Source organism: Gorilla gorilla, chromosome 3, assembly GCF_029281585.2.
Source record: "Gorilla gorilla gorilla isolate KB3781 chromosome 3, NHGRI_mGorGor1-v2.1_pri, whole genome shotgun sequence".
NCBI classification, from domain to species: domain Eukaryota; kingdom Metazoa; phylum Chordata; class Mammalia; order Primates; family Hominidae; genus Gorilla; species Gorilla gorilla.
Genome location: NC_073227.2, coordinates 118,959,708 through 118,974,802, shown reverse-complemented (window position 1 = coordinate 118,974,802; position 15,095 = coordinate 118,959,708). Strand labels below are relative to the sequence as shown.

Genomic DNA, 15,095 nt, shown 5'->3' with positions numbered 1-15,095 from the left:
CCATGCTAGAGGAAGGCTATTTTCTATCCTTAGAAAGCTGTGTTACAAAATTGATGTTAAAGAGGTGATCAAAGAATATGCAGCCAAAATATGCAGAAAAATATACTATAAAAAGCTGTCAGAGAATTAAAAAAAGATTGGGTTCTAGATGTATGGGTATTCATAGTATTTATCATCTTTCTGATGTTTGTAATTTATGTATTTCTTTTTATTCTAAATAAATATTTACTTTTGTATCTAATTTTATATTTAAAATTTTATACCCTTTTTCTTAAAGAGAAGATTAAATAAACTTCAAGCCTCCCAAAAGCTAGATCCTCTCCTCCTGCATCCAATTCTAATCACTGATTACCCAAATTTGTCAATTCATGGTAAAGGCCTTCATTGCCCATTGGCAGTCTCTGGTTTGCTCGGTTATCTTTCTTTGTTTTAAATTAGAGACAGGGTCTCTGTCTGCCACCCAGGCTGGAATGCAATTGCAAGATCCCAGCTCACTATGGCCTTGAATTCTTGGACTTAGGAGATCCCCCTGCCTCAGCCTGCAGTGTAGGTAGGGCTACAGGCACATGCCACCATGGCGGGCTATTTTTTTTTTAATTTTTTGTACAGAAGGGGTCTCACTATGTTGCCCACGCTGGTCTCAAACTCCTGACCTCAAGCAATCCTCTCACCTTGGCTTATCAAAGTACTGGGATTTACAGACATGCCACCACCGCCTGCTTCATTATCTTTTATGTCTAAAACCACAGGGAAAATAAGAGAAAACAAACAAAACATCGTGATACTTTCGAGAGTGAGATTTATATCTGAGCATGTGTCAAGCATCAATTACCACCCAACTCATTTGTAAATCTCTGCTTCCAGTGGAACCCAACTTAAGAAACATACCTGTATTGGTTTAATAGGGCTAACATAACAAAGTACCACAAACTGGGTGGCTTAACCTACAAGTGTATTGTCTCTCTCTGGAGGGCAGAAGTTGGAGATCAAGGAGTTGGCAGGGCTGGTTCCTTCTGAGGACGTGAGGGAGAATCTGTTCAGTGCCTCTCTCCTAACTTCTGGTGGTTGCTGGCAATCGGTGTTGCTTAGCTTTTAGTTGCATGACCCCGATCTCTGCCTTCTCTTCACATGGCATTCACAGGGAGAACAGTCAACTGGGGTCGGGACCACTTTAATGATTTCATCTTAACTTGTCTACATCTGCACAAGCCCTCTTTCCAAATAAGGTCACATTTCTGAGGTACTAGGGCTTAAGACTTCAACATATCTTTTTTGGGGGGACACAATTCAACCCATAACAATGCCTTCATTTTTTTTGTACTTTCCTTCTATAAAAGCAAGTAATGATAGTACTCACTCTTGATGAGAATACAATATGCAATAAAGTGGTCATTCCCATTGCTATTGGAAATGTCAATTAAAACATTAGAAACAATTTAAGTTCATTTTAAGATGTAAATTCCAGAAAGTCAGGGACCTTGTCTGTTTTCCTCACCACTGTTATCTCAGCTGCAAAAACACAGCTTATCACACAACACACACTCAATGAATACTTGTTTTGAATTGATGTATTATCTTGAAATGCCTATACTAAATGGTTATGGTTTGGCATTGTTAGAATAACTAGACAGAAGAAAGTGATGTTAAATACCATACTCTTTACTAAATAGATGGGAAGTTTCCTCTCAGCCTAAGTATCTATTCAAAAGAATAATTTAGGTCTTTATAGAAATAATAGAATGTGTTTGCTGGAATTCATACAATGGTATAAAACCTATAGTTAATATTTAACTCTATAGAAAATATATGTATATTGTATATTCAGTAAACTACAAATAGTTAAGTTTCCATTTCTGTCCCCAGTAAGGAATTGGTAAAAATGATTACCTTAGGTAAATATCTTTCACCTTTAAAAGTTCATTAAAAATTTCAAATCTCTTAGAAACCCCCAAATGAATTATCTGATCCCCTGATTAGGTTAGGTTCTCCTGTCACTCACTCTCACAGATTTCAAAACTTCTTTGTTGTTAGTACTTATCAATTTGAACTTAAATAATTTTTTTTATTGTTTTAAGGCCTAGCTTTGCTGCTATTATACAATCCATGAAAGAATACTTTTCTTGTCTTTTTCACTAAGGTAATTTAACCTCCAATATTTGCTTAGTGTCTAGCATATATTTGCTGCTCAATAAATATTTGCTACGTCAACACATAAATTACTGAAAGAATGAATGAGTGAATAAATGAATGCATGCTTGGAGTGTGAAGTCTGAGCCTGATTCCCCTGCTTTGGACTTTACCTAAGTTCTGCTGATGATCTTCCTCAAGAGCCTTGTCCTAAGGCAGTATTTTCAGGAATGTCATTTTCTTTCATTTTTCACCCTAATTTCTCTGCAGAAATTCTGTCTTTGAGTTTGCTCAAAATAATAGCCTATATCGATTTTATTGCAAAGGAGACATTGTTTTCCTTCAATAAACTCTGCAAGAATGCCTATTGCTGCTTGTTTGTTATCAGAGGAAGCTTCCCTTTCTATTTGCATGATCCTGTAGTTTTCCAGCCCTTTAATCTGGTTCTCCATGTTCCCTGGTCAGCAGCCTGTAGGTTGTGCCCACATTGTGTGGATGGAAGCTAAATTCTTCTTCTTTTGGTGGGCAAAGTAACTTACTGATTGGGGTCAGGGCTACAAAGAGATCCCCACTGGGCAAAAGAATGCATGCAGTGAAGCTTCCTTTGTAACGTTATTAGAAATTATTTTCTGGCTCCAACAGGAAAGGCTGTTTTCTAATTTAACCATTTCAGGTCCACTGTATCTGCAAAACTTTCATTTCCATTTGTAGGTAATTATAAATAATGGGATATGTATTTTTATTTATTTTTATGAAAAGCTTTATATTTCTTTAAGATAGTCTACAAGTGGAGATGCCAAGTCACCCACTGAATACAGACTTTACTTTTTGAGGGATCTTGATACAAATTCAAATCGCTTGTCTAAATTTATATCATCAGTACAAAAGAGAGTCCCCTTAACTGAACCTTTCCCAAGGATGTATATTATTATTTTTAAAAACAAATCTTTAGGGCTGGGTGCAGTGGCTCACACTGGTAATCTAGCATTTTGGGATGCCGAGGTGGGAGGACTCGTTGAGGTCAGGAGTTCAAGACCAGCCTGGGCAACATAGCAGACCCCATTTCTACAAAAAAAAAACATTGTTTTAAATCATCAGGGAGTGGTGGCATGTGCCTGTAGTCCCAGCTACTCAGGAGGCTGAGGTGGGAAGATCTCTTGAACCAAGGAATTCAAGAATGCAGTGAGCTATGATTGTGCCACTGCACTCTAGCCTAAGCAACAGAGTGAGACCCTGTGTCAAAAACAAAACCAAAACAACAAAAAAACTAACCTTTAGTAATAGTATTAGTGAAAAATGAGCACGATTTTTTTGTGTTGTTTCTTTGGTTACTATCAAGGATCAACATGCTTGCATATATGTGTTGACTAGATGAATTTTCTCTTTTGGGTAATGATCTCTTTCATAAATATTATATTGGCCAGCTATCAACAGGGACCCTACCAGTTTTCATATCTGTTTGCCTGAGGTCTTTATGTAGAAACTACATTAACTTTGACATTTTATGGAAAACATTTTTCCATTTTAATGTTTGCCTAATAGTTGTTTTGTGTATAGAATTTCTCATTTTTATAGATCTGCTGGTCTTTATAGTTTTTTCTGTTATTTCTAGTATAGGAAAACTTCCCCCTTGTAGAAGTTTTATAAATAAATATCCATGTTTTCTTCAAATGTTTCTACTGTTAAATTTTTAAATATTTAAATGTTTAACCAATCTAGAATTCACTTTGGTGTGTGGAATGAAGTGAGAAATCAAAGTTTTTGTATTTCTAGGCATTCATCTCATCACCATTTATTGAATAATTTGTTCCTGCTCAAGGGTTTAATAAGCTTCCTATGGCATAATAGATTCTTATGTAAAATAGAGTCAATTTATGAATCTCAAAAACAAAATGTCCTAGACAAATTTTTCTTCAAGCATGTGCTACATTTTATTAATTTGCTACAAGGGCTCCAGGAAAGTGACAGAAACATGTGTGCCCCATATAAAAGTCGAGGGGTTATACGGTGAGAGACAGAAGGCTTACATAAGTAAGCAGTTTTTTAAAAAAAAATTAGATTCCATTTTTATTTTACAAAGTCATGAAAATATCATGTTCATATCAGCTGTGAAAAAGGAACAATGTGACAGAATGATCCATTATCCTAGGTGTGAATTATACTTTTCAGGTATGTTTTAGAATCCTTTTGTCAGTTAACAAAAATAAACCACAAATGCTTTGATAGGGATTATATTAAACCACTTTCTTGGCCTCTAAGACTCTGTGCTCTCCAGGTTCTCTCCTATTTCATTAGCTGCCTTCTTTCAGTCTTCTCTGCTGGATCTTCTTTCTTGTCCCAAATTCTTCATGTTGGTGAGCCCCAGGATCCTCTCTGCATTCTCTCTGTGGATGACCTCATCCAATCCTCTGGCTGTACATTCCATCTATCTGTTGATGGCCCAACATGTTTCTATGAGTTTCATGATCTTTTAGCAACTGCCTACTCAACATCACCACTTCCACTTGGAGTCTAATAGACATTTCAAACTTAACATGTCTTAAGACTCCTGGTTTCAATCTCCAGCTCCTGCTCCTTTCCCAGTCTTCCCCAGTGAAGTAATTAGCACCATGATCTAACCAGTAACTTCAGGACAAAAATCAAGGGACCAACCTGGATTCCTCCCTTGGTCCCACCCTTCATACCCAACCCATCAGCAAATCTTTTATGTCTATCTCCAAAATCTATCTGAAATCTACTTCTGGTTCTTTCCACCGCTACTATACAAGTACAAGCCCATCTTTTCCAGACTGAATTACTGAAATAACCTCCTAACTGTTCTTACTGCTCTCTTTTCGCCTCACCTGTACCCTGTCTATTCTCAGCATCAAGACCAGACAGCTCTTTAAAAAAACCTTATTAGATCACATCCTCACCTGGTCAAAACAGCTACCACAAGACTTACACCCCAAAGTCCTGTTCTACAAGGGCCTGCACAATCTGCCCTCATATTACCTCCATCTTCATCTCCCACAGGTCTCCACTTTACACACTCTGCTTTAGCAACACTGCATTTCTTTTCTTTCTTTCTTTTTTTTTTCTTTTTGAGATAGAGTTTTGCTCTTGCTGCCCAGGCTGGAGTGCAGTGGTGTGATCTCGGCTCACCGCAACCTCTGCCTCCCAGGTTCAAGCGAGTCTCCTACCTCAGCCTCCCGAGTAGCTGGGATTACAGACATGCACCACCATACCCGGCTAATTTTTTTGTATTTTTAGTACAGACGGGGTTTTTCCATGTTGGTCAGGCTGGTCTTGAACTCCTGACCTCAGGTGATCCTCCCGCCTCGGCCTCCCAAAGTGCTGGGATTACAGGCGTAAGCCACCGTGCCCAGTGCAACACTACATTTCTTGCAGTTTCTGGACTATATCAGGCTGGTAGCATGTTGGGGCCTTTGCATTTGCTGTTCCCTTTGCAAGAAATACTGCTCTCCCAGATAGCCACATGGCTCTCTCCCACACTTTATTCAAGTATCTGTTCCAATGTTACTCCCTCAAAGACCTTCCCTGACCACATCCCCCTTCTTTCATTCTCTATCCCTTAACCCTATTTTATTTTTATTCAATGCACATATCGTTACCTGACACTATATTATATTAAGGTTTATTTGTTTGTTGTGCCAACTCCGCAAGAATTGAAACACCAGGAGGGCAGAGCCTTTGTGTTGTTCATGACTGTATCCCTAGTACCTAGCATTTTGCTTGGTATACAGTGGGTGCTCAATAAATACTTGTTGAATGTCTTGGTTAAACCTACATTATTTGGAAAGTATTTAAATATTTATATCAACATCTTTCTGCCCAGGAACATAGTGTATTTTTCCATTTTCTCAAACTTCAATAAATATATCTTAATAAAATTTTGTTCTTTTCTTTGACTATTTGAAAGACATTATGCATTAAAGCTACTTCTAGATGTTTTATATATTTTTTCTTCTTACTACTATATGAGCTTTTTTTTAAAACCATCTCAAATCTGTTTTAGAAAAGGTAAACTATATATATATACATACATTTAAAAGTTTCTAGCTGATTATTACAATTATATTGGAATGCTTTTGATTTCTGCCTATCTTACTTTCAGCCCCTTGTGTTTAAACAATTTTCAAGTTATTTATTTGGACTTATAGTTGTACAATAACTGTCACAAAATAAGTATCATTTTATCTCTTCTTTGTTAATAGTATATCTTTTGTATCATGTGTTATTGCATTGATCACAGCTTTCAGAACTATATTAAACAATATTCCTTTTTTGTGCATATTTTAATGGAATATCACTAATGTTTTGCTATTAAATATAATGATGGCTATTGGTTTTAATCGAATACTTTTTCTTATATGTAGTAAATATTTTTTCTACTTCTCCTCTTAAAATAATATTATCAGGGATTGCTGTTGATTCTTACCAAATATGTTTTAAGCATGTATAGAAGCAAGTCTATTCTTTTGTATTTGACATGATGATTGGATGTATTATGTTAATGGCTTTCCTATTATTTGATAACTTCTACCTCTCTGAAATAAGCTAGCTGACTGTGGTGAATTATTTCTTTATTTACTACATTTGCAACTTGATAATATTTATTTTGGAAGGTTTTCAGCTTTTTTTTTTTTTTTTTGAGACGAGGTCTCACTCTGTCAGCCAGGCTGGAGCGCAGGGGTGCAATCTTGGCTCACTGCCTTGACCTCCCCAGGCTCAGATGATCTTCCCACCTTAGCCTCTTGAGTAGCCGGGACTACGGGTGCATGCCACCACCCCCAGTTAATTTTTGTATTTTTTGTAGAGATGAGGTTTCAGCATGTTGCCCAGGGTGGTCTGGAACTCCTGGGCTCAAGCAATCTGTCTGCTTTGGCCTCCCAAAGTGCTGGGATTACAGGTGTGAGCCACCACACCCAGCCAGTTGTGGATATTTTATGTCTCTCAGTAAGTGCTGAATATTTTAATTTAGAGTTTTCTTGCTGCTCTTTCTTCCTGTTCTTGTCTACCTGTCATTTCACTATTAACACCAATCCTTATTATTACTGGCAAACAGACAGATAATAGGGAGGAAGCTATTACTTCTCTGCTTCAGAGTATTGTCTCAAAAATAAAAATAGCCCTGTAATCTTCTTAACAGGTAAGAAGGACCAGGTGGTGAATATCTACAGAAAATGGTTCCATCAAGCTGGATTAGTGGGGTGTCACCTTCCAATATAGATAAAAGCCCGTCAAGCCTCTGTTTGACATTTATTAATGGGAACTACCATTTGTTGAAAGCCTTTGTGTGTGTGTCAGGCACTTTACATGCATTATCTCAGACTTCATCTTAATTCTAGGAATTGGATATTAATATTCCCATTTTACAGATGGAGAAACTAAGGCAGGAAAGGGCTAAATAATTTGAACAGTTCAAATAATTTAACAATTCAAATGGCTGTTTGTTGGTAGAGCCTGGAATTTAAACACAGGGATCACTGGCTCCAAAGCCCACTCTCTTTCCATACAGCGACAAGGCTCACAGGGCAGTGCTCTGAAGAAGCAAGACCTCAGCAAACGAGGAGAGAGAAGATAAGCATGCTGCAAGACAGGATGTTATGACTGCAGCGGAAGAGTCAAGCACAATGTTACTGCCATTCAGATTCATTTGGAAAGAGCTGGAGAGCCATTGGGAAGGAGGTGGCTTACAGAGGAGAGGAGGGTATTTTAGGTGGAGAGAGGAGTAAGGGCAAAGGCATAGGATCTGAAAAGCCTAGGACATGTTTACAGAAGAAAGGGTAATGCTCTTTAGATGGTGGATTGTGTTCATGCTGCTATGTAATCAAAGATAAACCTGGAAACTTAGATTGGGTTCCTATTGTGAAATCTAAGAGATAGATGAAGGGGTTTGTTTTTAAAAGATAGTCAGCGGGGAGCCATTGCAGTTTTGAATAAGGAGCTAACAAGTCAGATTGGGGTGGATCATAATGGGTAAAGATGGGAGAATGACACTCTGATCACATGACTGTAAACAATTTATCAAGTAATAAAGGGAGCCTGGTTTGAAGAGTGGCGGGAGGAATGGAAAGCAAGGACCTGGTTTAGGATCAGATACAAGGGTAGGTTTACTATGTTTGTGCAGATGGGATTCTGGGGCACGGGGAATGGCAGTCGTGGATGCCTTCAAGTCACTGGGAGCCTGAGTCACTGGAAGAAGGGTTGGGCCACTACAGATAAGAGGATCTTGGAAGGCAAGACTGGTTGTTGGAAAAAAAGTTGGTGAGACACCCGGATAGAATGTGGTTGTTTATAGAGGATTAGATTTGGAGTCATCTACCTAAAAATGATAACTGACATTGTGGGGTGTCATCAATGATCAATGTCTTTTTTTTGAGATGGAGTCTCGCCCAGGCTGGAGTGCAGTGGCGCGATTTCGGCTCACTGCAAACTCCACCTCCCGGGTTCATGCCATTCTCCTGCCTCAGCCTCCCGAGTAGCTGGGACTACAGGTGCCCACCACTACGCCCGGCTAATTTTATATATATATATATATTTTTTAGTAGAGACGGGGTTTCACCGTGTTAGCCAGGATGGTCTTGATCTCCTGACTTTGTGATCCTCCCGCCTCAGCCTCCCAAAGTGCTGGGATTACAGGCGTGAGCCACCGCACCCGACCATCAATGTCTTTTAAGAGAGCAGTTTTATTAAAGGTCGAAGGGCTGACGCCAGGCAGAAATTCTCAATCCTAGTTACACGTCAAAACCACCTCTGGATCTTAAAAACCACGTCTGTTGAGTCAGAATCCCCAGAGTGGCAGATCAGACCCTTCTATCATTTAATACCACCACAGGGGATCTGCTGGGCAGCCAGAGTTGAGCACCACTGGAGAAAGGGTAGAAATTTTACTGTGAGAAAGCAAGAGTGAGACAGCCTCTTACCTAGCCAGGAAGGGAGATGTGCCATCTGGGTTTCTCTTTAAGTTTCCTCTTTCACATCTTTCAAGCACCTCTTCGTTTTGCAGATTCTATTGATATCTAGTTAATACTTTTTACTGAGAGCCTTCTGGTCGCTTTAGCAGGCATTCATCTCCTCTTATCATAGACTGTTAAAAAAAATCAGAGGGTGGTAGAGCTAGAAGGAAACAGATGTTTTAACTTTCTTTAGCATCGGATACCTTTCAGAAAATGAAATCTTACATGAAATCCTGATGTGTAAACAGACCAAAGCAGAATCATTCTGAGAGAACCACAGCCCAGAGCCCACTTACTTCCCCACTTGCCCCAAGCAAGGACTTTAGAGAGTCCTTCCAGATCTCAGGATCTCTATCTCACAGGTTCAGTGCCACCTTCTCTCTTTCAGATAGGGAAATTAAGATTTTTGAGTAGTGAAATAATCGATCTTAGGTGGCATATTTCAGTTAAATCTCCTAAATCCTTACGCAGTTTTCCTTCCTTCACAGGGTGTTGTCTCCGCTTCTGCCAGTCTGACATCTCCCTAAAATTCACTCTCCATTCCGACAGAGAAAGGTACACAGGGAATCAAATTACCCACAGCAGCCTTGGTACAAGGTTAAGCGAGAGAAGAGGCTGCAACTCCTGACTGCCCTGAATTATGTGGTTTATCTACAGGGATCTCATTTATTTCTGCTGCTCCAGTTTCAGCTCTCTCTGGTAATTCTGAGTGGCCTGTAAAATCATTATCTGGCCAACGGAGGGAGATAAAAAGCCTTGTTAGTTTTAAAGGGAAAGTTTCAGTGATTGAAGTTTTATCAGCAGGATGAGCACGGAAGAACTTTTTTCCTTATACTGATCTGAGGAAAAAGTAATGAGACCTAAGGCATTATAATTGAAAATGAGAATTGTTAAGTATCTTTTTTGCATATTTTATGTGACTGTCAAGGGAAGCTACTATGAGGCATATTTGGCCCTAATATACTTTTGGCATCTAGTATACTCCCTGGTTGTCCCAAAGCTTTGTCCTGGCTGCATCTCACTCTTTGGGAAAGTTTGTCATAATAGAAGGAACCACAACTTCTAAAGAGAGTAAGATAAATTTCTGACATGAGGATACTTAACTTTAAATTCCTATATTTAAGAAAAAAATTATTCAGACACTTGAAGGATTCTTACTAAATAATTGCATTTAGAAGATTTAACCTCTTTTCTCATACATGCTATTTTCTTGTACAATGTGCCTTTGCTGAGGTTGCATTCATTGTTAATATTTCGCTGTATAATCACAGGCCTAGATGGGATGATAAAAAAGCTAGTCCATTGCCTTGTTGCTATGCAGGCACATATTTCAATCACAGAGACTGTGTTCATCTTTTTTTAAGGAGACATGGAGCAAGGTTTTCCTTGTATTAATGCCAGGTGATTTTGCAGGCTACTATTTAGCTCACAACTTCTTGTTCAAGTCTGAAGAAAAGAGTAGTTGTTATCTCCAAATTATCTTCCAGCACCCTGCAACAATACTCATTTCTTTCATTTCTGGCATCATTGCAAATTTTCTTCATCCATATTGTAGGGAACGTCCTGATATTTGTGTCTGTGAGGGGACTATGCTGTAACTACATCCCTCTGTAATTCATGGTGTAAGTCAGCAGCAAAACTGGCAGGATAGAAATCTTTTCCCAGAGTGGCAATCAATAAAACTTATGAGTATCCCTTCATACAGATGCTTATCTTAGCACCTAGTTGAGTTGAGGAATCCAACTCAGATTCATTTACATAGCAGTACTAAAAACTAAAATTGGAAGTTCAATAAATAAATGAATAACTTTGCTAAGATATTCGTTCTTTAATATCTGAAAATTCATGTTTAGCAGAATGCTGCACTTACCTAGCTGTTTACATTTTTTCCCTGCATCTCCCTCCTTCTTCCTTTGATTTGTATCAGCAGCCAAAGCAACTGTGGATTGAAATACATATGCATTGATTTCCAGATTTCAGGCTTTGCTCCTCCTCCCTCTCTCCACTGCCTTTGGCCACTCCTTGTCCTACTCCATCTTCTAGGTTCTCAGTCACTTAGCTCTGTGTATTGAGAAGAGGCTCACCCAGACTGTGCTTAGTGTCCTGGTGGCTGTGGCTAAAGGTATGTAATCATGGTAATGGTAGCATGCCTTGGATTTACATAGACTTCCCAGCATTCTCACTTTAATCATCTCCATAGAGGACAAGGTTTAAATCCACAAACAGCAACTCCCCTCACCAAGAGACTAGGGTGAGCACTTTGAAGAGTGCTTGAACACAGTATTTTCCAATATTCCCAGCTGAAGAGTATTACCTGGGCACTTGTTAAACATTCAGATTCCTGGATCCCAAATAGACCCACTATAAATATGAATGCTTAGAGAAAGGTCCTGGGATCTATGTTTATATCAACAGCCCTGGAGGATTCATATCACAAGACAAGGTTAGAAAACATTCTGCTAGAAAAATGCCTATTGCTCTCATAGGCTCAGTGCCAGCAGCTCTAGAAGGACTCAGTGACCAAAGTGCTGGGCATTTATATGGTGCCAGATTTATAGTGTCAGATGTATACCAATAGCAGGCTGTAAGGGGAGGCTGGGTGCTAGAGATTCTACTCAGGCTACTTTCTTGATCCTAGAGAGGTGCTCCAGGTGGTGGTGAATCCTAAGGGACTGCAGAGCTAAGAGGAAGGGACAGAGTGTCTTTTAATAACAGCCCTTGGGCCCTCTTAATTGGCTTGGCCCAGACCTGGTGTAGTCTGACCCAGGTTTGCAGCTTGGATGTGTTCTTCCTCCCAGGACCGTTGCCTGATCCGTTAGTGCAACAGTGTACAGAGTGTTTGTCTGGTTCCCAGAGAGTCTTCCCTGCCCTAAACCAGAGTCTTGGAGAAAAGAAGGTGGGGATGGACCAGCTAGAGTAAAGAGGCAGGTAGGAGGTGAAGTTATGGAAACTGCAACCAGGAAGCTTGCACATTTCTGGGGCTATACAACTCAGCAAGGTGCTAGGATTCAACATAGTACTTTCATTTATAGGAATTAATCATACTGAGGGATAAGAGTTCTTGTTCTATACCTCAAACTTTAGTTTCCCTTAGTGGTAGTAAGTATTTATAGAGCTAAATTCAACATAAAATCTTAGATTTTCGGCCAGGCGCAGTGGCTCATGCCTGTAATTCCAGCACTTTGGGAGGCCTTGGCGGGAGGACCACTTGAGGTCAGGAGTTCAATGAGACCAGCCTGGTGAACATAGTGAAACCCCATCTCTATTTTATTTAAAAAAAAAAAAAGTCTTAGATTTTCAATGATCTTGTACTGTTTTTACTTTTAGAGGATAAATGATCATTGAATTAAAACAAAAGTTAGTTTTCAGTTATAAATCATTACTGTGTATTTTATGCCTAATAACTTAATTATGTCACTCTGGAATTGATGAATTTGAAGAAACATGGAAAATTATATTGGTTATGGCTGTGAATCTAGTGATGTGAAGATGTTGGATTTATGTATGTTAATTTGATTCATATGCAAGTCAAAACACGCATATTTTTAATCAGCAAATGATTTAATATGCTTTCCACACTTATAAAAAATGAAAAGTACTGCGAGCTATTTTTTGCCTTGTCATTCATTCTGTCAACAGTACTTATTATGAATGTGGTGCATTTGGGTACAAGGCAGAGTTACAAAAGCAATAGAAAATATATCCCTTTTGTAACAGAAGATAGAATAAACTTAAACACAATTTTTTCTCACTCTATGCTTTGAGGAGTGTTTCTAAGGAAAATCGTGTGGCTCATTTGAACTTTTATGACTCAAAGATCTAAATATTAAAAATTCAGAGCTGATTTATAACCATGTTGTTGGACCTTCTGTTGTCATTTTTTATTAGTCATTCATTAATTTATTCACTTTTTATAAAATAATATTATTCACCCAGCATGTGTGAAATACTTGCAAGACAGCATGCTAGAAAGAAAACTTGATCCTTGACCTCAAAGGGTTCACTGTTTACTAGAAAAGGTAGCTGAACTATTAAAATGAAAACTCGGGTCATCAGCTTGGAAGGCAGCTGTGCTTTCTCACCGCCACAGCCCAACTCACCTCAGCTGTGTTGAATTCTCATGCGAGGCTTGAGAGGGGCCAGTGCCTCCTATAAGAGGACAGAAGTGAAGGTGGGCTGATTTCTTGCCCAAGACTGTGTGCTGGACAGTCTTCCAGCTTCCTGAGCTGCTTCTCTAAAGCTTCTTTGTACCTCCTTCCAATTAGCCCAGAAACTGGTTCCAAGCCAATCCCATAACCTCCCGACTCTCTCGATATTAGTAAAATTATTACATAACTTTTTCAAAGTTAATTTATAGGTTAAATCCAAATAGTGTTTCTGCTCTCAACAGCTTTTGTTGGGGTGTTAACGATCCATTAGTGAACAATTAAGTTTATGAGGGAAGCAGCTGCCTGTTTAAAGGGATGCTTGGATAAATTCCTCAGCAAAGTAGATCCTTTTATATGTAATAATGTCTTAATTTATTTTTACAATTAGATTTTCTTTTAATTTTATTTTAGATTTGAGGGTTCATGATTCAACTTATATGAGGTACCTGGAGCAGTGAGATTCATGAAGCAGCAGTCATGAATCTGACTGCTCCAGGTACCTCATATAAGTGGAATCATACAATATTTGTCCCTTTGTGTCTGGTTTATTTCACTTGGCATAGTGTTTTTGAGGTTTATCCATGTTGTAGCAACTATCAGAATCTTGTTCCCTTTTAAGGCTGAATAACATTCCATTGTAGCTATATATCACATTTTGTTTATCCATTCAAACAAAATGTGAAATATGTTGATGGCCACTTGGGTTCTTTCCACCTTTTGGCTATTGTGCTGCTATGAGCATTGGTATACAAGTATCTGTTTGGATCCCTGCCTTCAATTCTTTGGGGTATAGACCTAGGAGCAGAATTGCTGGATCATATAGTAATTCTATGGTTAATACTGTAAGGAACCACCAAACTGTTTTCCACAGCGGATGCACCATTGTGTTTAAATTTTAAAACTTATTCTCTCAGTCTTGATGTCATTCAAATAAATGATTCAGATATAAGGCATTAAGACTTGGTTAATTTAACTAATTTTTATTCCTACTAACTGCATTTAGTAAATGCTACTAGTACAGAAAAGAAAAATGAAAAAAACAAAAAAATTAATTGGAAGAGGTGTTTTTTTCACAATCCCATTTTGAATATTTATCATACACATATCACACTTTGTTGGAACTATAGCACTGAAACCATTCTAACCCATGTTCTTACTTCTGTTTGTCTACTTTTTTCCAGGTACAATCTTAGGGCAGGAACCATGGAAACAGGTGCATTAACAGGAGATGTGTTTTTTTTGTGTAAGATGTGTAAGTTTTTGTTGTTGAATCAATTGATTCTTTATAATAAAACCTAAATGAATATCTGATTAATCTGCTAATATCTATTCCTGTTTCTGGACATTAAATTCAATGTTCCAGTAATTATAGTTCCATCAGAAAGGCATATATCACAGAAGTAAAGCTTTTAGAAGGTAAAAGAAACCAAACGGTGACAGGAGAAATTATTGGATATGATTAGCATGCCCAGTTTAAATGGGGCAGATTTCATAAAGGTTGAATTATGCTTAACTCTGCAAAATACTTAGATTTTGGTGACAGATGGAAGGGTGGAGTTTGTGGACTGGGGCATGGCATTCTGAAATTGTTTGGAGGTAGGAATGTAAGGGACCGTGCAAGTATTTCTGCCTTACAAGAATGAAACAGGCCAGGCATGGTGGCTCATGCCTGTAATCCCAGCACTTTGGGAGGCCATGACGGGTGGATCACCTGAGGTCAGGAGTTCGAGACCAGCCTGGTCAACATGGTGAAACCCCATCTCTACTAAAAATACAAAATTAGCCGGGTATGGTGGCACAGGCCTGTAATCCCAGGACTTGGGAGGCTGAGACAGGAGAATTGCTTGAGCCCAGAAGG

At 38.7% G+C, this 15,095-nt stretch overlaps 2 long non-coding RNA genes across 3 annotated transcripts; one reads left to right on the top strand and one right to left on the bottom strand.

Moving 5' to 3' along the window:
• Window positions 1–4,042: 4,042 nt before the first annotated feature.
• LOC134758345 (uncharacterized) lies at window positions 4,043–11,157 on the bottom strand. 2 transcript variants are annotated; one of them, XR_010133432.1, is made up of 3 exons: window positions 10,960–11,157; window positions 9,057–9,249; window positions 4,043–4,556 (listed from the first exon to the last, which is right to left on the bottom strand). It is a non-coding gene; the product is annotated as an uncharacterized lncRNA (long non-coding RNA). The 2 variants fall into 2 exon arrangements; XR_010133431.1 differs by having other exon boundaries at window positions 4,053–4,556; window positions 9,057–9,220; window positions 10,960–11,154.
• On the top strand, window positions 11,095–14,541 carry LOC134758346 (uncharacterized). The gene is made up of 2 exons (XR_010133433.1): window positions 11,095–11,211; window positions 14,419–14,541. It is a non-coding gene; the product is annotated as an uncharacterized lncRNA (long non-coding RNA).
• The last annotated feature ends 554 nt before the right edge of the window (window positions 14,542–15,095 follow it).